The 22,509-nt window shown below is 32.7% G+C and overlaps 1 pseudogene; it reads left to right on the top strand.

The window, feature by feature from the left end:
• Positions 1 to 22,509, top strand: part of LOC131415568 (telomere zinc finger-associated protein-like) — a 60,064-nt pseudogene that overhangs the window by 35,805 nt on the left and 1,750 nt on the right.

The following is a 22,509-nucleotide window of genomic DNA, read 5'->3' as shown; positions in this document are numbered from 1 at the left end:
AGCTCTTCCCTAATTGCTGTGGTAGCACACCTCCCTCTCTCCTCCAACAACACCCTTGCTGTTTCCCCTCTGAAGTGCTTCCTTGCCACCAGCTAAAGCTCCTTTTATCTCCCTTTTTAACGGTGGGAAAACTGCTCTTAGATCATCACCATTCTTACTCTTTTCCTTACTTAGTGGCTCACATTATAGACTGTGGGCTTTCGGTCTTCCAATCTTTGGTCCATCATAACCAAAGGCAAGATTTTGGAATCCCGAAAGAACTTTTCTGGCTCAAGAAGAAAAGCAAAAGCATAGGAAACATGGTTTTTAAAACTCTCACCTCTGATATAAAGTTATAAAATCTGTGTGTGTGTGTGTGGCATGTATGTATGTATGATGTGTATGGACGTGCTCCAAATGGTGCTTGTCTGATATTAATATAATTTTTCTCCTTTAATTAGTCTAGGTATACTATGTCTTTTTCATCCTTTTACATTTAACCTATGTGTATCTTTTTTTAAATTGTGTTTTTTTACAGTATACAGCTGGTTCTTGCTTTTTTATGTAAATGACAATCTTTGCCTTTTAACAAGGGTATTTAGATAATTTAAATTTAAAGTAATTATATATGAGTAAGTTTATATCACCTTGCTATTTATTTTCTATTTGTCTCATCTATTCTTTGTTCTTTTCCTCTTTTTCTGTTTTTGGATTAACTAGAATTTTTTATGATTCCATTTTATTTCCTTTGTTTCTTTTGTTATTTTACTGATTGGTCTAGGGTTTATAGTGTACGCCTTTAACTCATTATGGTCAACTTTTATGTGATATTATATCACTAAAAGTGTGGTATAAGGCTCTTGCATCAGTTTACTTCCATATCTTTTCTCCTGGCCTTTGTGACACTGTTGTCATATATTTTAGTGTTGCATATGTTATAAACCCAACAATACATTGATATTATGTTCATTTAAGCAATACCTCTTAAAGTGATTTAAATAATAAAAAAGGCACATATTTAGCTATGTAGTTATTTCCTGTGCTCTTTACTCCTTTGTATAGGTCCAGATTTCCACCTGGACCTATCACTTTCCTTCTGACTAAAAGGCTTCCTTTAACATTTCTTGTAATACAGGTCTGTTGGTGATGAATTCCTTTGGCTCTTTTATATCTGAAACAGTCTTTATTTATCTTTCCTTTGTAAAATTTATTTTTGGTGGATGTAGAATTCTAGATTGGCAGTTTTCTTTTCTTCTTTCAGTATTTTAAAGATGTTGCTTCACTCTCCTCTTGCACTGTTTTCAATGAGAAATCTTCTGTCATCCTTATCTTTGTCTTCTGTAAGTAACATGATTTTTTTCTCTGGTTGCTTTCAAGATACTCTATCATTCATTTTGAGCAATTTGATTATGTGCTTTGGTGTAATTCTTTTTATGCTTCTGTGCTTAGGGTTTATTGAGCTTCTTGGAAAACATAATTTACATATTTTATCAAATTTGGAAATTTTGCAGCCATTATTTCTCAAATATATTTTTTCTGTCCCTCCTGCTCTTTCCTCTCTTTTAGAGATCCCAATTATACATATATTAGGCTTCTTGAAGTTGTCCGTAGTTCTGTTATGCTTTTTTGATTTTTTTGTTGTTTTTCCCTGAGTGTTTCATTTGGAAATTTTCTATTGCTATGTCTTCAAGTTCACTAACTTTTTCTTCTTCAATGTCAAATCTGCTATTAAACACACTTAATGTATTTGTCATCTCAAAAGATCTAGTTGGATCATTTTATGTTCTCTTCTATGTCTCTATTTAATTCATCTTTAATTGGATGCCAGACATTGTATATTTTACCTTGCTGGGTGCTGGATGATTTTTTATTCTGGTAAATATTCTTAAGTTTTATGCTGGGATGCAGTTAAGTTACTTGGAAACAGTTTTGTCTTTTTGTGCCTTGCTTTTTAAGGTGTGTTTGACAGGACCAGAGCAGTGTTTACTTTAGGGTGAATTATTCACCAATATTGAGGCAAGATCCATCTCAGTAATCTACCTAAAGCCCTGTGAGTTATGAGATTTTCTAGTCTGGCTGGTGGGAATAAGCACTGCTCCTGGCCCTGAGTGAGCACCATATACTCTTTATCTAATACTTTCACAGGTTACTGTCCTGTCCATGAATAGTTTCCCCACATACATGCATTGATCAGTGTTCTGCTGAATACCTCTGAAGATCTCTTAAGACTTCTCTTGCACAGTTCTCTTCCTTAATATTCTCTGTCTTGTGAATGTGAAGTGATTTTATTTTGCCTTTTTCTAATGGCTTATAAACATATTTTCAAATGCTTATTTTCTATCTGAATATCCTACTCTGTGAAATGTCTGTATATATCTTTCACTCATTTTCTAGTTAGAATACTTGCTGTTTGTTTAGTGTTCACTTTTGAGAATTCTTCATATATTGTAGATAAAACCTTTTTTATGTCAGATATGCGATTTGCAAATATATTCTTCCAGTCCATAATTTGTCTTTTTCTTCTTTTAACAGGATCTTTTGTAGAGCGAAAGTTTTTAATTTGGATGAGGTCCGATTTATCAGATTTTCTGTTTGTGGATTGTGCTTTTGATGTCAAGTCTAACAATTATTGGCCTAGTTATAGGTCCCAAAGATTTTCTTCAATTTTTTTCCAGAAAATTTATACTTTTTTATTTTACATTAAAGTTCATGATCCATTTTGAGTCAATTTTTCTGTTAGGTGTGATGTTTATATTGAGGTTCTTTCTTTTTATTCTTATGGATGCCCACTTGTTCCAGCATAAGTTGTTGAAAAGACTCTTTCCTCCATTGAATTGCCTTTGCATCTTTGTCAAAAATCAGTTGGACATATTTTTATGACTCTATTCTGAGTTCTCTATTAGGTTCCATGGACCTATGTGTCTCTCTCTGCCAACACCACATTATCTTGATTACTATAGCTATATAGTAAGCCTTAACTTCAGAAAGAGTGATTCTTCTGACTTTATTCCTCTTTTTCAAAATTGTTTGACTACTCTAGAGGCTCTCTTTCAATATAAGCTTGTCTATATCTACAAAAAAAACCCTTTGTTGATAGAAACTTCAAGTCTACAGACCAATATAAGAGAATTGACATCTTTACTATGTTCAGTCTTCCAATCCATAAATATATCATTTACCCCTTTCGATGCTTTTTTTCACAGGCAGAAATTTAATTAAATCTATAAAAATAAAACAAATACTATCATTGAAGTGCATTTTAGTTCAGTAATATATATCTTCAATCCACTTGTTACTTTGTCATGAGAAAAATCTCTAGAAATGACAACCTACCATTTTAGAGTCTTTTTTAACACCCATAAATGTATCTCTACTTGTCTTCATAGTCAGCCCTGGTGCTTTAGTGGTTAAGGTTTGGTGCTCTCACTGCCACAGCCCAGGTTCATTTTCCACTTAAGGAACCACACCACTCATCTGTTGGTTGTCATACTGTGGTGGCTGCATGTTGCTGTGATGCTGAAAGCTATGCCACAGGTATTTCAAATACCACCAGGGTCACCCACGGTGGACAGGTTTCAGAGGAGCTTCCAGCCTAAGACAGACAAGGAAGAAGGACCTGGCCACCCACTTCTGAAAAAATTAGCCATGAAAATCATAAGAATAGCATCAAAGCATTGTCTGCAACAGCACCAGAATGTGAGAGGATGGTAGAAAAACGACGAGGCAGTGTTCCACTCCACCAAACACGCAGTAGTTAGGACTTGGAATCAACTTAATGGTACTAACAACAAAAACAAATTTATCTCCACGAAAGAGGTCAAAACCCTTAAAAATCTGTGAGGCCCTTCCTGTATAAATTAATACATTTTTTTTTAGCTCAATGGCATTATAATTTTTATGAGTCATACACAAATGGTTCTTGCCATAAACAAATAGTATTGAATACTGGAATTTTCTCTGAAGACAATTTCCACTTTATTTTTCCAGTAAACATTTGTTATGAGCAAGGTAGTATGGAATACTCAGGAGTACTCTTCACGTTATGTCATCATATTATTCTACTTGACTTCATCCTGAATGCTCTACTAATATTTAGAAATCATGTATCCTCAATTTAACTTACTTAATTACACATGTAACATAAATAGAAGTGCTAATCTTAATTTATTATAGAAGACACAGCATAGTTACATCTTTCAAACTCATTTTTGAAAGTTTTTATACAAAACATAAAAGTACTTTAGAAATAAAATTTGGCATATTTCTGAATATAACTTTTAATTTGCTTACATGAAAATGTATTAATAGCTATTGTATGTATTCTTGAAATACATAGAGAAATTTAATAGAATATGAAAAAAAAGAAATTGAATAGGATTAGTAAAATAGCTTTATTTTATAGTTAGCTCATAATATTCTTAAGGAGAAGCTTTAAATAAAAATTATTTCATTGTCACTAAACTTTTTTACACAAGCTTAGAATATTCAATTAGATTAAAATTTAGTACAGTAGGTTAACAACCTGTCAAAATACATGTTTTGGTTAAAGCATAGAACATATTCATCACATTTTTTGAAAGTCCAATATTTTTCACATTATTCCAAAAAGATAACGAACATAAAATCTTCCCTTTTGAACTACATTTAATGGCTGCCATTATTGCTTTTAAATATAAATTATTTATAATTAGAATACAGATGAAAATACTTTTCACTGCTGAACATACACACACACTCATGTGTGTATATGTATATATATGTATGTACATATATATACTTTTAAATTATTTTCTAATATGTGCTATACTAGGACATTCCATTGAGAAGGAATATAGAACATGATGGTTTGGGATGAAAATTCTTTAAAAATTTTCTAATTAATTTAATTTCGCATAAAGGTCTGTTGTGAGCACTGGCAGAAGAAAATGTTGCTCCATGTTTCAAGTCCAACTATTAAGAACTACAATGAGGCTAATATTAAATAGTTCAAAATTCACAAACAGCATCAGTCGTCTTGCAGGAGTAAATACATTTCAGACCTAAACTTGAATTATGATTTGAATACAGTACTTATATTGCCCTCTTCATCTTAAGATGTTATTTTTTCACAGAAATGAGGAAATGATCTTTAGGCCAGAAAAGAAATATAGGTATGGATATAGACATAGACATAGATATAGATAAGATTATAAGAAGCAGCTTCTTCTCATGTAGAGTAATTCTACAAAATAAGTGTGTTGATCATTTCTCCTCTTATGGTTTTACAATACAAAAGAGGCCTATAAATCTGATGCATTTGGATTGTAAGACTTTTCCCTCAGAATCTTTATTTTATGTTACTTTTTTATAAATTTAATTTAAGTAAACATTCATATGGAAAGTGTATAATGTATGAGTGTGCAGCTTGTTGAATTTTCAGAAATGAAACCACAGTGTAACCAGCACCTAGATAAAAAAAAAAAAAAACAGATTATCATCTAAACCCCAGAAACTCCTTCCACTGTCTTCCAGCTCCATCACCCAAATGTAAGCACTCTCTTCACAACAGCATATAAAGTATATAATACATGTGTACTCTTTTGTGTTAGGTTTCATTTACTCAACATTATATTTGCGAGATTCCTTCATGTCACTGGGGATAAATGTGGTTTATTCATTGTTATTGTGGCACATTATTTCATTGAATGAATAGACCACAAGTTATTTATACATTCTAGTATATTTGAGCATTGAAATTTTTTCCAGGTTTGTGGCTACTGAGAATACTGCTGCCCTGAGCATTCGTGTTCATGACTCTTTGTCTATAGAGATGGTTCAAATCAATATTTGGTAACAGTAAGAGTAGGTACTATTCATTTCAATAAGTCTTCATTAAGTATACATTTTTGTTTTGCACAAATTATTTGTAGAACTACTCTTTCAGGCTAAGGAAGTACCCTTCTCTTCCTGATTTTAAAAGCTTTTTGTGAGTATTTTTTAGACAGTACACTTTGGAAAGCATTTTGAATTTTGTCAACTATTTTTTCTGTCACTATCAAGTTGATTGAACAAGTTTTGTCCTTTCTATAAATATGATGAATTATATGGATTATTTTTCTAATGTTAAACCAACTTTGCAATCCTAAAATAAACCTTAGTGTGTCAGCTTTTCATATGTATATGTGTGTGTGTGTACACATGTATATAATAAATTTTAAGTAAACATTCACGTAGAAAGAGTATGTGTGTATAAACACATGTATATATACTTACATACTTCAAATATATGCATTGCAAAAATATTATGGCTATTCTTTTCCTTAGATTTATCTTGCGTCTACTTTCATCGGCAACATTTACCAGTAATTTTCTTCTTGTAAATTCCTTTGTCAGGCTTAGTTGACTCCATAAACTTGGAAAGTGTTCTTTATTTTATTCTATGTATGTGTTTGTGTGACATTAGAGCTATTTTGGTGGTGAACATGATGTAGTCTAGAAGCTGAAACACAATGATGTACAGCTGAAATTTATATAGTGGTATAAACAAACGTTACCTCAAAAAAAAAAAAATACCATCATTCCATTTGCTTTAACTTTTTTCTAATTTCCATTAAAGTTCCTTATTTGACCCTTAAGTTATTTACTGGTATTTTGCTTCATTTCTGAGCAACTAAGAATTTTCTGATTATCTCTTTGGTCGATTTCTGAGACCATGCCCTAAATTATTTAAATCATTTTAATTTTTATGACACAGCATATGCTAAATTTGGGGAAGTACTACATATGCTCTTGAAAAGAATCCACATGCTATCTGTGTAGGGTGCTATTCTATCTATGCCTAACAGGTTAAATTTCTTAATTTTGTTCCAGTTTTCTACATATTTTTTCATTTTTGGGTTTGCTTATTGTAGTCTTCCATTGTGATGGAGCATTTGTCTGTTTCTTTTTATTTCTGTAAATTTTTATTCTTTATATTTAGAAACTGTTATAAGTGTATGCAGATTTAGAATGTTAATCTTGCTCATAGATTGACTTTTTGTTGTTATGCAAAGTCTCTCATTATCTCTGCTAATTCTTCTTGCCTTAAGTCCATTTTGTCTGGTCTCTCGCTTTCTTCTGATTAATGTTTTCATGATTTTTTTTGTTTTTCATTCTACTATTTTAACCACTCTGTGTTCTTACATTCAACAGATATCTCTTGTAAGCAGCATATATTTTTGTTTATGAAGTTTGAAAACCTAAGTCTTTTACTTTGAGTTCAATTACTTATAACACACATATTTATATATTTGGGTTTTTAAATACATCAAAAAATTTTGTACTATTTAAGTCCTCTGTCGTATGATTTTATCGCTCCTTTCTTGCCTTCTATGTGTAAGGCAAGTATTTTTATTACTGAAATTTACCTTGCTAGCTTTCTAATTTATTTATCTTTTACTCTCTGTCTAGTAGTTACTTTAGAGTTTTAAAATATTTTATATTTAACACTTCAAAGTCTAATACAATTGTTAGCTTATTGCATTTTTTACTTCCCCAATAATACTAGACTTTAGAAAACTTCAACTTCATTTACCTTTTTTTTCAAATTCCATAGGGTATTATGTTGTTTTGCAAAGCAATATTCATTTATATTTACCCTTTCTGGAGGTTCTCATTCCTTCTTGCAAATCTCTGTTTTCCGCTGGGGTTTCTGCTTGAACAACTTCAGTTAGTATTTCTTTTATTCCAGGTTAGCTGGTGAGAATTTGTCTCAGTTTTTCTTTTTCTGAACTTATGAAATATTTCTCAGTTTTTAATTGTATGAAAACACCATTTTACCTTTACTTTTGAAAAACATTTTCACCGCATATAGATTTCTAGGTCAGGAGTTAGTTCCTACCAGCACTTTGAAGATTTAATTCTACTTTCCTCTGGCTTCCATCACACCCAGGGAAAAGTCACCTGTCAGTTTAATTGTGGCAGCTTTAAAGGAAAAGGGACTTTGTTTCTCTGTCTGCTTTTCTTTTTTTGTTATCTTTGATTTTTTGTGGTCTTACCAGGATGTAGCTAGGTGTAATTTTCATTGTATTCATATTGATTGAGTTTTTCAATACTTCTTCAATATGTTTTAACTAACTTTTCCAATATTTTCCAATATGAAGTATTCCAATATTTTCCAATACTAAGGGTTTCAATATTGATTTTGCCCCACATTTTATGCCCTCTATTTCTGGACTCCATCAATGTTAATGTTAGACCTCCTTTCTGAGTCTGACATTTTCTCTGATATTCTTTTTATTTTGCAATGTTTATAATTTTTTCTCTATGCAAATGTTCAAATATTTTCCATTGTCATATCATTTAGTTTTATAATCCTATCTTCTACTGTATCTAATCTAATGTTAGACACTGCCAGTGAGTCACTTTACTTAAAGATAAAGATAAAGATAGATAGATAAAGAGATATATATATATATATAATCTGCATTCATAGAGGTCTATTTATGTTTTCTGGTTTCCTTTTGGTTTTTGTCCTTATGATCCTATCTTTTGCCATGTTTTTTAACTTCTGATTGAATTCCAGACATCATGTCTCTAAAATATTGTAGACTTTCATATAGTATTTTCATATGTTACTTTCTGTATTTAGAGAAGGCTTATCCTTCATTTCACAGCACAGGTAGAGCAGTGACTGATCATCTTAATCCAATCAGAGATTATGATAAATCAAATCTCTGGGTTGAAGTTCTAGTAAGATTCAATCTCTCCTTCCCAGGTTTTTGGGGTTTTTTTGTTTTTAACTAAGAATATGATGTATTCTGTGGGGTACTTCCCTTACTAGTAAAAAATTCTAATCTCTATCCTCATGAGAATGATGAAAACTCTCAGGTTCTTTAAAGTTTTTCCGCTAAACTTTTAGCCTTGCAGTCTATGCAGCCCCAGCATTTGGCAAACATACTGAAGGAAAATTAGTTATGTACTTGAGTCTCTAAATTTACATCCATAATTCTTCTGTTTTCCCTGTTCTTTCTCAGTAACCCTCTTCTGGACTTTGCAATGCATCTCTAGCTTCTTCAAATGCCTGAGTTTAGCAAACGCCCCCAGGTTATAAGTGCTGCAGAAGCCATGTTTTATCTCCAGGTATTTTCTCCCTCCAGAATACTCTCTAGTTCTTTTTACCCCTGCTCCCCTACTACCTTCAAACAAGCTTTTTTCTGTATTTATTTTTTTTTTTTAGTGAATTAAAGTTTCATTTATTTGACAAATCTGGATAATTGTCCTCAGTTTCTATCTGAATATTGCTCTTGTGTAGAATATCCCTTTGGGCCATATTGAGAGTCATAGTCCCATTTCTGCTTGGTAGGCAAATAAAAATGTTATTCTTGCCCACGTGGTTTGAGTGGGAATGAATTGAACCCATTTGAGGAAATGTGATGGTTCCATCTCTGCATTGTAGAATCTCCATCAACCAGGGTTACCATGGCTCTGTGTGGTTTGGGGTGGAGTGTCTTCCAAACACAAGTGTCTTTCTTCCTCTGAATATGAATGTGGTGCTGATGAAGGAGGTCATGCAGATAACAATTGGCCCTGTAAAGAGTCTGGGAGTGATTAAGTTTTTACAGACTTCTTTGTGGTGCTGGGAATCTTTGCTGGCCTTTCTTCCAGTGAGAATGAAAAAGTGAAGTGGTGCTGGGTTTCCTGATAGGCTCTGAGTGCATTGCAATGAGAGGTGAGACCTCTCCAGGGACCGGGACACTAGCGGCAGCCACCATCGCGGCCTGGTGTGGACGTGCTGACACAGACGCCATTGGAGTTCTCGTTTTTTCTGTATTTTACCCATGTTTTATTTTTTTATTGTGTGTATTTTATTTATGTTTACCTATTGTAGATAGGAATGCTGATCTGCTGATAACTACTCTATCCCAATGAGAACTGAAAGTCCCCATTGTAGAAATTATAAATACATATATAACTTAACAATTTATAAAGTTAATTATTTTCTTTAATCTTCTCCTAAAAAAGGCATGTACTTTTCTAGCATTTTGCTTGTGTTTTGAACTTTATCTATTCAATTAATATAATATTGTTATTATTTTACACTGTCATTATTTGTTAGACTCAACCACATTTACAATATATCTGATACTTTACTGTTATGTCTTGGGCTTTCCTTCTGGGATCATTTTTATTTTTATTATATGTATATCCTTTGAATGATAAACATTAACCATAGCTAATTAAGTAAGTCTTCTGCTCTGTAACTGCATGAATTTCTAGGTGCTACTTTGTTCAGTTTTGAAATATAAATGAAAAATAGACAATTGTAAAAAATATTAATGAATGCAAGCTCCCAAAGATAGTTTTAGGACAAAGAAAACATCATTTTCAAAATTAAATACAGTATTATTTATGTCTTTTGTCTGAAAGCTTTGGTGTTAGTTTGCAACTCTGAGACTCCATGAAATTAAAAGTCTGGTTTCTTCTCATCTTTTTATGAAACCAAATCTAATGATGTTGCTCTTTAAAGTGCTGCCTAGTCTATGTTAATAGGGTACAGATTATTATGGAAGCTATAATAATCATAGAGAAATTGATAATGACTTGAATCAGTGTCTGGCTTGTTAATTGTAAAGCTTTCACAATAAAAAGAAAATATTTAACAATTGCACTTAATTAGCTATGAAGAAGTTTTATTATAAATAGAGATTGATGGTTTCTATGGTATCTAGTGCAGGATATGAAACATCATTGTGTTTATGATAAAACTGTGATATTCAGATGTTGATAATCTATAACCAGATAAAGATTTGGAACTAATAATCTTTCATTTTTCTTCCATGTTTTAGATATTTAAACGATTCTATTGTCAAAAATATAGTGAAAGAAGCTTTGAGACTAATAGAACTGAATATTCAAACATTATCATCTCCAACAGATAACACTTACTCTTTTAAAGAAATTGTATCTCAATTCTATCAGCTCAAACATTTTAGAATATCTTTTAATATAGAATAAATTAGGTATCTTACATTTCATATAAAGCTTAAAATTTGAAGGCTCTCAGGACGAGCAATTCACTCCCTTTAGTGTAACTTCCTGATATTATACCCTTTCAGGAAAATATATTCTAATAAAGAAAAGTAAATGAGGAGGTAAGAAACATTTATTGGCTGGTTTTGTTTGCTATACAGTACACTAATTGCTTATATATGTTATCTGATTTAACGCCTCTAATTTTATGAAATAGACATTGTTACTTTCATTTTCAAGATGCGACAACTGCAACAAAGGTTAGTAAACTGCCACAAATCTTGCAGCTAGTAAGTGTGAAGCTTTAATTTGAAAAGCAAGTGTGTTTAAATTTTCCCACTCAGTAGGCATTAAATATAAAAGTAACGGAGACAAATAGAGCTGCAGAGTTTTACAGGACAAGAGGAGATTGAGTGCCTACAGCAGCTGCATTACCTTCACAAACTTTTAGTGAGGCAGCTCTATAGGTCCCAGAAATCCAATGACCATTTGTTTATCTTTTCCTTTGGTTTTATATATGGTCCATTTTATTGCTGAGAAGCATCCATTAGGAATGAACTAAGAGAAGGGGGTGATGAGAGAAAGAAAGAGAGAGAGAGGGAGAAAGAGTGAGTGTGCGCTTTGGGTATATTGATGGTGTTCATATGACTGCAATATTTACTATCACCCAATTTATACCAAAAGTTGACTTCAGTCTTTCTCGATAACTTTGCATTCTGTAACTAGCTGAGATGCAATAGGTTGACACAGATAGATAATAGAGAGAGCATTTCAGCCCACGGTAAGGATTACTGACTATAATTTAAGTGTAAAGAAATTGCTGGAAGAATGGCCAACTGACATTTCACTTCTGTGAAACCTTTTCTGATCTACACAAGGAAAAAAAAAAGAAAGAAAAGAAAAGGGAAATAAAGAAAAAGGAAAGGGAAAGAGAATAGAAAATTGAAAAAAAAGAGAAAAAAAGAATAGAGAGGCAAACTTTTTTCTATAGTTCCAAGGCAACTTTTATATCACTAGTGTGACACAGACAAATAGCAAACATTTTCCTTCACTCTGTTTTATAAAGAGGTTTCTAGATGAATCTGTTGAGTTATTTGTGATAATAGACAAAAGGTTGCCAAGTCAGGGAGCGATGAAATCAGTCTATAAAATAATGCAAAAGAAAGAGGAGATAATATTATCAAGTTGGAATTAGTGTTTTGAGAGAGAAAAAGACTTCTGTTTTGGATGGAATCAGAAAGATTAGTAGGTGGAGGACTTCTGTAATATTTAGGACTTCGGGGAGATTAGCCAAGGTAAGTGGATTTTTAGGCTGTTTGGCTCTGTGACATGTGATATAATTTCTTTTGCCACAGATTTGAGAAATTTTAGTAAAGATATAAATTGCTTTTCACTGCTTTGTAGACTTCAAATTGGTGACTTTCGAATGTGACTTGGCGCTGAAATGGGCCTCAAGACAATTCATCAACTATAGCAGCAGGAGAGATGTTATATTAAAGTGAATTGTATGGGTTTCCACTGATAGCGAATTCATTGAGGAGAGGGGTCAGATGCTATGGTGCTTGTTTGCCCAATCCCTCCTCTTCTATTCTCTAGCTGACACAAATCCTTCTTGCAGGCTCAGGTATGTCCATGTATAGCCCCATCTATGACCTCGGTCAATAGGAATTTGAGAGACTGCCAGAGGTTTCTCATTACTATGTGAGAATGGCATACAAGCATGTAATCTGTTTTTTATCTAGAATTTGCGGTTGCTCATGTAACTCACTACATCTTCCTCCTTGTACAGGTAATGACCTTTATGTCAAGGTATTCTTCAAAGGAACTAGTGAAAACTTTAGGTCCTAGTATGTTATGACCATAAACTAGAAAACATACATACAATACCTACCACAAAAGTGCTCTTCAAGTAGTACATAAGATTTTAATTAAAACTTTGGGGGGCTGGCCCCGTGACATAGTGGTTAAGTTCACGCGTTCTGCTTCTGCGGCCTGGGGTTCACCGGTTCGGATCCTGTGCATGGACCTCCTCACCGCTCCTCAAGCCATGCTGAGGCGGCATCCCATATAGAAGAGCTACGACTCTACAACTATGATACACAACTATGTACTGGGACTTTGGGGAGAAAAAAGAAAAAGAGGAAGATTGGCTACAGATGTTAGTGCAGCGCCAATCTTCCTCAAAAATAACTTTGTAATGTATAGATTAAATGAGTTCTGGGGCATCTGTTCTATTCTTTAATTCTAAGCTCCCAATTCTTAAAGAAATATATATCCCATTAATAATAAAACCACTCTTATTTCAAGACTGCAATTGAGTTATTGGTTGATTTAGTTCATTTTGTGGCAACCACACTAGCTGTTCATCTCTTTTATGGTTGTGTTCAGTGAGTAGTTTTATAAAAGTATTCCACTTGATCTAAGAGTTTTACAACTTTAATTCTACTATATAAGTGTGAGGTCCCTCTTTCAGGTTGAAAAGGTGAAAGAACACTATGCATTTGATACCTAGGAAGAGAAAAAAGTTTCACTCTAAAAACCTAGAGAATTATTCTTCCCAAGCTGAGACAGCCACCCATGTACCCGTAGCTTGTCATCCTCACTTGCCATGGTGGTGAGTACTTTCTCCCATGTGCTTCCTAATCTCCATTAAGACACACATATCATGGGATGATTCTAGTAGCAGCAGCTAGCACATTCTGCATGCTTTCTGGTACCTCACCAGTAGCAAAGAAGGAATCTAGAATTGTTCATTCTGCCTCAAGTATGTAGATATCCAAAATGAAACTATCTTCTTAAGGTGCTTCACTGAAAACACTGTCGTCTCTGACCACATGTAATGCTACCACCTGTTCACCACTATCTCAGTTATACTACTACAGGATGAAGAAGCAAGTATTTTATCAGTATTTAAAAGCGTGCTCTTAAACAGCTGACTCGGGTGCACCAACAGAAAGCCAAGAATACGGCAACCAAAATACCAAAATTCTTTACTGTTGTATAGCATGTTATGCCATTCAAAACGTACACTCATCACTTCTCTCTTGAAGGCCCAGAACTGCTCTGACATACAGGGAAAAAAAAAGGTATAAAGTGAGTGGCTTTTCCAAGATGAAAAATTTCTAGAGATCAACCGTACAACATTGTGCTTGTGGTCAACAATGCTATATTGCACACTTAAAACTTTGTTAAAAGATAGATTATATGTTATGTATTTTTTTAACCACAATAAAAAAGAAGTAAGTGTCTTGTTCAAATTCATGTATTAGTGAAAAATTAGAATCTAGTATCCTGTTTTCTGGAAATACATTTCTTTCTTTCTCCCTTCCTTCCTTCCTACCTTCTTTCCTTCCTTCTTCTGCTCCTTCCTTCTTTTCTCCCTTTCTTCCTTTCTTCTTTCCTTTCCTCTTTTATTCCAACTGTATCATTGTGCCTGCCATATTTCAAGCTACCACTATATTTTGTCTTTATCCCACCATTTTTACTTCTAGAATCTACATTAATGTTTACCAATGGTAGAGTGATTACAAAGACACACTTCTTTGAGGAAGACAACAAAATATGGAATTACATAACATTGCATTTAATAAAATAATAACATTTAATATTTATGAGACGTGTATCAGGTGTCAATCACGTCTTAATTTTTTTTTCTTAACTAACAATTCTGTGGAACTAAGAACTATTGGCATTCACATTTTAAAGACGAGGATGCCTAAGCACAGAGATTTTGAGTAATCAGCTCAAGGTCATAAAATTATACAATTAAGGGCAGCTTAACTCTAGAGTTTGAGCTTATAACTACTACTCTCTATATTAAATCTATTATTCTTATCATCACTATAATACTACATGTACTCCATAAGAAAACAAATAATAAACCAAGGAATACAAAACACTGATCTTTATTCTCATTCCATTTCATTTCGACAGGTAAATATTATGAGATTTCCTATGTGTTCTTCCAAAAATTTTTTAGGTACAAATACATACACACTCACACAAATACATAAGCATATAAGATTTTATAAGAAGTGTGTGTTGAATAAAGCTATATCCCGTTAATACATAATAGGAGCTTGCTATGCACACTTTTATATCTTCTATTTTAAATTCCATATATTTTTGAGATTTCTTTTTAAAGGCTTCAGTGTATTCTTTTATCTCCTAATGGACATTTACATTGTTTAAAAAGTTCTGCTATTACTTTACACAAGTCTCTTTGTGTACATTTGCAAACTTAATGCAGAATAATATGAAAAGTTGAATTACCGGATGAAAGAGTATTTGTGTAACTTTACACATCTGTTAATACATTTATTCCCATTTTTTTGCCCTCTGGTCAACACCATATGTTATTAAAAGTCTTCACGCAAAACATCTAAATGCTTAAAATATATCAAAAAGTTTTTAAATGTATAGCTGCAAAAGTAAGAAAGTGTTATGTGGAAAATTACCTGCACATAAAGATAGTCTTTAAGCATGCTACAGACAAGCAATGGCAGAGATCAGAGAACAGAAGTCTCACAGAACAAATTGAATGATTTGAGTCAATTTAAAGCACACAGCACACAGCAAAGTGAAAGAGATGGGCAAGTTAACAAACTTCAGATATGATGCAATTAAATTGAAAGACACTACCTGATTCTTGGGTTCACGTATTCTCTCTCTGTGCTACATGAGCCTTCCCCACTGATGGTGTGGACACAAGGGCAAAACTGAGGTTTGAGTGTTTCTAGAGCTGAGGGCTCATGGGGCCGTGATGGGAGTCGTCAAATGTTGGCTGAATTAAGACTATAAGAATATGGACTGTCTCATGTATATTTAGTGTGTCATGAATACTTAATACCCCAGGTGCCTCATATATATTTAATGGCTTTGAATATTAGGTAGGTATCTCTGCATTCTTCCATCTCTTTCTATAGTCACACACATATGATCTACTTTATCTTTCTAACATGCATCGCAGCCTACCAACTTACCTCTGCTTAACACATGAGTCATCTCAGTCACTTTCCTTTCTTCCATAGCAGAACTGAATATTCTCAAATACATAAAATGCACTTTATAATAAGAATAATCCCCTGGGGACTAAACGAAGAAGCTGGAAAACCAAAGAAATGATAAGCAAAGGTACTCTCATACAGTGCTGGAGATAGTATAAATTGGAAGACTTTCCTAGAAAGCAATTTGGCAAATATGTATCAAAAGTCTTATAATTTATTTTTAATATTTTAGAATTTTAACTTATTTATGTAGTGATTCTATGAAAAAATATATGTATAACACATATAACAGCATTATTTATTATAACAAAATTGAAAAAAACATAAATGTGTAACCACAGAATATTGATTAAAAATGACAAAATTTAAGGCGATTTTGTGAAAAAATTGCCACATTGATGGTTAAAATCATATAAAATATAATTTTACCTGGTGGAATATTTTTTAAATGTATAAAACTGAAATAAGAAATACTATTGATGCTAAATACACACATCTCTAAAATCAGTAGTATATATTAATTAGATAATTAGTTGAAAACCTTAAAATTTCCTACTATTCCCATTAAATAAAAACAATCTGTGAAATGAATCCTGAAATACTAAGTACTTCACAGAAAAAGATACTAATATTATTTCCCAAGACTGAGTTTTGTGTGTGTGTGTCACTGTGTGTCTTGAAGGAGTAAAGTTAAAGAAGCATAATTTCCCTATGTATTATTTCCATCTTTCCCTCCAACTTCATTAGAAATTTAAAACTTCCAAGTTGTACATTTAATCCTTAAAATAACCCAGTGTAATAATAAAGGACTACACTAGGAGGAGTGAGTCACCTTGGACTAGGCATTGAAGTAAATGTCAGCTTTATATTTTTAAAAATTAGAAACACAATGACTAACAAACTGCCAATAATTCTGACCCAGATCAGAACAATGAGTCTGTCAGAACAATGGGTCTTACAAAAAAAAAAACACACTTTATTCATGGTCTTAATCCACTCAAAGAAATACCATTTAAACTTCAAAAACAATTTATTTGCATAAATTTACTTTTTGTAATCAGATGGAATATAATTATGTATAACGGTACAAGAAAATCAGAATTTATTTCTCCTTTCACATAAAAACATAATTGAAATCATTTAAACATTAAAAAAAACCATTGTAGAAATTAAAATTAACACGTTTTGGTATAGTTTTGACTGTTTTAAACTTGAAACTTTACAAAAAATCATAGGATGTATAACTTTCATGGAACTGACCAAAAATGTGAAAAAAAAATACATGTATATTTTCTTGTCTTGTTCCTTTCTAAATTTAGTAATAATTAAACAATTATGTCAGAAAAAAATGAATAACACAGAGTTATCTAAAATGTTATTTTGTGTTTTTAATTTGATTTTATTTTTTCATAAAACATACTAAGTCTATGCAGTGTCATGCACATAGATAGAGAAAGCCAGATTTTTTGTACATAGGCTTTTGATAGATTTTGACAGATTGATTTCCTGTAAAGTTGAATCAATGTATATGTTACCAGCAGAGTATGGGAAATGCAAACCTCACTATAGTGGCTTTGGTGCTGAACATTATCCTCATCTTAACATTTGCCCATATAATAGGCTAAACTGATTCTTTTCAGTATTTTTATTTTAAATTCTTTGGTTGCTAGAAACTTGAATAATTTTTTATCTGTTCATTGGTTATTTGTATTTTCTTCTTTGTGGCCTTTATTCATTTTATATGGAGTTGCTGCTGTTTTTGTTTTCTTTTGATTTATAAGACAACATTAAGTATTGAAGACATCATATTTATCACCTTAAAATAAAAGAAATATGTAATGGAAGTTCACAAATTTCATTTATTTCATGCCACAAATCAAATATTTAAATTTTTATTACATTCCTATTCATCTTTAACTGTATTTCTTTTGCAGCTCTAGACTTTTATATTTTGCTTTATATATATATAATATGTGAGAAATACACATAATACATATAATTTGTGAGAAATACATATAATATGTGAGAAAAAAATGCTTTCTGATCAGTTCATGTGCAAAGGTAGACCTATTATAGTGTCTTTTGTTATATTTTTCAACATTTCTAAGGATATAATAAACTTTAAATTAGAAGAATTTGTTACAGTTACATTGTGATATGTTTTGGTAATTTTAATTTATACTTTAGTATATTTACATCGTAACTTCTAATGCTTCTATAAATACAATGTCAATTTATCTGTCCTTTTACTAAGATTCACTCAATTATCTAAGATGGTACAGTCTATTTTGAAAATCTCCCAAAATAACATAACAAACGCAGAGAAAACAGTGGGGCATTTTAATATCAAATGCTCTTCTACAAGATGGGCATTTTCTACCACAGGTCTAGGTTATCAGGGCCAACTTAAAATTTCTGTATCTACTTTATACAAAGTACTATTCTCTACTTGAATAATTCTGAAATTTCATTCCCTTCAATAAATGTTTTTTGAATACTTACTATGTTCTTAGACTATGCACGTTAATGTCCTCCACCATTATGGACTTCACAATATTATTACGGACAAAAATACATGTATCAAACATTAATTTTTCCACATATATGTTTATAAAAGCCTGACTATATCCACAATAGGCTACAAAACAGCATGATGAACTAGAAATACTTCATGTGTTAAGAGACAGTTATAAAATAGCCCAAGTGCTATGCAGGAACGAATTAACCATTAATACTATAAGGAATGAGAAAGGAAAAAGGAGCCTATTTGGCTAGAGTATGCTGGAAATGTTTATGGAAGAATAGGAAATTGAGTGGAGTTATTAGGCACTGAGGTTAGTCTTCTAATGAAAGACATTATTGACCCTGAGAATATTGTCTCCACTAATTTTAAGAAAATCATATCAGTAAGTTCACATCAGGTTACCAAACTGAAATAAGGCTTAACCCACAATTAGAAATCAGGATCATAAAAATGCCACTCTCTGAAATAAATGTTCACCAAAATAAATAACAATAGATTAGATCAGCCATCTGTACCAATCTTCACAGAGATGTATACTTAAGAGAAAATTGCTAGAAAGCAGATGATCAAGAGGGCTGCATAATTTTCATCACAATTCCTTAGTGCTTCTCCAAAAATGAAGATAGTATAATGTCTTTCAAGAAGTAATATATGTTATTGTAGGTTTTCATAAGAAATGAAGAATATTGAAGAAAAAAGAGATGAAATTTGTGCTGAAATGACCTTTCAAATCCATTTAGAAATTTTATCCTTATATGGAATATGCATTTGGACGCAGAGGCCACTTTGGGAAGCCGAACTAGTGATTTTTCCTCCCTATTTGTCCTCATTGTGAGGACTGGAATCATGAGTAAAATTATGAGCTTCATGAAAGCAAATACATTTATGCACACACAAGTATTACAATGATCTTATAGACACTCCTGGATTCAATGTTAACACTCTCAGCTGGTTGTCTTCCAGCCTTTTCTAAATTCTCATTGCTTGGTCTCCTCAGAGTAGCCTTATGTCCTGGTCGGCCTGGGTCAGAACCCCTTTGTGCCCATCATCTCACTGGAATTATTACTAGTGTCTCCTTTCACTTTCAGAGTCACCCAGTTTGGAAAATAAATTATGTGGTAACACTCTTAGTTATTTCCTCCTCTGCCTTTATTGCTCTTAAGGTTTCTATACTAGGCCTTCTTTTCTTCTCACTATATTCAAGTCTCTGGACATTAGCATCCACTCTTAAGACTTTGAGTTTCTTCTATGCGCATCTGAGTCCTCAAACTATAATCTTCCACAGACTTGTATCCTGAACTCCAAAATGTTATAGTCATCTGCCTACTGGACGTTCCTACATGGATGTTCCAGAGGCATCATAAACTCAATATCCAAATTGAATCTATTCTCTTTCCTCACTAACCCACTTCTCCTATTGTATTCATTGATGTTGATGAAAAGCCATACTCCAACTCAAATCCCAGGCATCATCTCGGTCCTCCCCAACTCTTTTGTCATATGAGCAACCATCAGTACTATCAAATCTACCTTCTGTGTAGCTCCCTAATCTGCTGCTTCATTTTTTAGACAAATTAACATAGCAGTTAAGAATATGGGCAGCTAAGACAGAGAGACGTGGATCTGAATCACTGTCATACCACTTACTAATTATATAAAGCACTTAATTACTCTAATTTCAGGTTTTCTGTTTTATCTGTGTAAAGATAATAATAGTTCCCACCTACCTCATAGGGCAGTTTTAAAATTTAAGTGAGAAAATGCTTGTAAAGCATTTTTCCTGGCACATAATTGTTCAGTAAATGTTAGCCATGACTTTTAATATTGTTATTAATTATTATTAGTGCGAGTCACTACCATCTCATGACTAGATAACTCTAGATAACTACAACCATCTCCTGACCATGGTTTCCCTGGTTCCTTTCTTTCCTTCACACTCTTAGTTATTTCCTCCTCTGCCTTTATTGCTGTTAACGTTTCTGTGCTAGGCCTTCTTTTCTTTTCACTATATTCAAGTCTATATATATATATATATATATATTGCCCTTCTTTATCGTGCAGGTAGAATTATATTTTAAAAACTCAAATGTGAACACATCACTCCCCCACCCAATGGCTACCCATCACGTTTAGCATAAATCCCAAACCCCTAGTCACGGTGACTAAGCCATTCTTGATCTGTCCCCTGCTTATCATGCCAGCTTTTTTTCTTGACTCCCCCTTAACAAAAATGTTTTCAAGCTTGAGCATGCTAAGAATTGCTAAAACATATATTCCAACTGATTCCTAGAATATGCCCTTAGATTTTAATTTAGTAAATCCAGAGTGGGGCTCAAAACTCTGCATTTTAAATGAACTCTATGCTCTCCACACCCACCCCCAGGAGATTCTGATAGAGGGAACACAACTTCAGAAACCTTGGTTTGTGTTGTATTAAACTCCAAAGGCCTTTTCTAGTATTTTTTGCCTAACTGCCTCCTATTTTTTTGCTCACTTTAGAAGTCATTGTTTTTCGAGGAAACAGTAAGATGTTGAGTTTCTTTTATTTTAATTTTATGCAGAAAAGGAAATTTCTGATATTAATTTGGTCTCTTACACAGGTTTTCCTATTGAGAAGATAGTTCATTGAGTAGTTAAAAGTTACTACATTTCTCAGTCTATATTAATACATTATCATCCCAGTGTATCAGTTTCTCAAGAGTTTGATTAGCATGGATGAAACTTACTGAAATCTGAACACTAACAGGCAAAGCAATAAAACCGAGATAATTAATGTTTACAAATGAAGAGTAGACCCTGAAACAGAACATACCTTGTGAAGTATTGCCTAAAAACAAAATAAAACAAAAAGGACACACATCTCTCTCTTAAGTTTGGCTTATTTTCAACAACATCTGGGATGAAACGTGAGCATTTCCTCTCCACATCCAGTAGCTTTGTAACTTTTATAACAGTGACATTTCTGTTTACTGAAATACTCAGCTGTTTAAGACATAAAACTTAATATTATTTATTGTTATTTTTCCCCTTTTACAAGAGTAATCCCTTGTGTGCTCTTGATTTTATTTAAATTTTACTTTTTGATCTGTATGTTCATTTTTCCTCAGATCATAAGTAATTTGATAGCCGTCTGTGTGTGTGTGTGAGTCTGTGAGAGAGACAGCGAGAGAGAATTTGTGTGTGATTTATTTTTTTTAAAACTCTTCCCAGTAAAATCAGTAAGATTTTGCCTTTTTTTCTCCCCACATTTGACAGATATAAACATGAAGATAAGAATCATGATAGGCTGCTGAATAGTTTATCTGTTTGTAGTTTCGCTTCAAATATATGACTCTAAAATTCAGAATAGATACATCACTTGGTGTAGTTCAGATAATTGATTCATAAGTCAGCTACATCAGGCAGGTTTTGATGGTATCTTTACAAATAGGCCGGAGCTTTCAAATGCCTGATGGTATCTCTCATGCTGACATGAAAGGCATTTAGAGGTTGGAATATGCTACCAGTACAACTTGTATTCTAGATACAGTTCATGAGGGCTATTAACTTCCTATAGTACAAGCAACAAAATCTCACTGAAATGTAATAAATTGAATGATAATACAAGAAATGCTTTTATAATTGTGTTTTAAAGGAACAATGTGACATAATGACTTTTATATTAGGTGTTTAGAAATATAAACACATGCAATTTTAATATGTTTAAGACAAAAACAAAAATAATAATAAAATAAGAGGATTAAAAAGTCCAAAGACATATCCACTGGCGTGTACTGCTAAGATAGTTTCTCATCCCTTTGTGAGTTAGATTGAGCCTGCCTTTGCAAAGTGCATTCATCAATTTGTCTTCATAATTCCAGATGCATGCACACACATCTTTCATCCCAAAACTAGGTAAAGGATTAGGAATTTGCACAGTGAGATATTTATCAAACAACTGTAAACATACAAGATTCTGAGCTAGAAGCAGTATATTAAACAAATATATTTGATAATTCTAACCAAGTCTCC

The sequence above is a fragment of the Diceros bicornis genome, chromosome 17, assembly GCF_020826845.1.
Source record: "Diceros bicornis minor isolate mBicDic1 chromosome 17, mDicBic1.mat.cur, whole genome shotgun sequence".
NCBI classification, from domain to species: Eukaryota; Metazoa; Chordata; class Mammalia; order Perissodactyla; family Rhinocerotidae; genus Diceros; species Diceros bicornis.
This window is presented reverse-complemented; position numbering and strand designations above follow the sequence as displayed.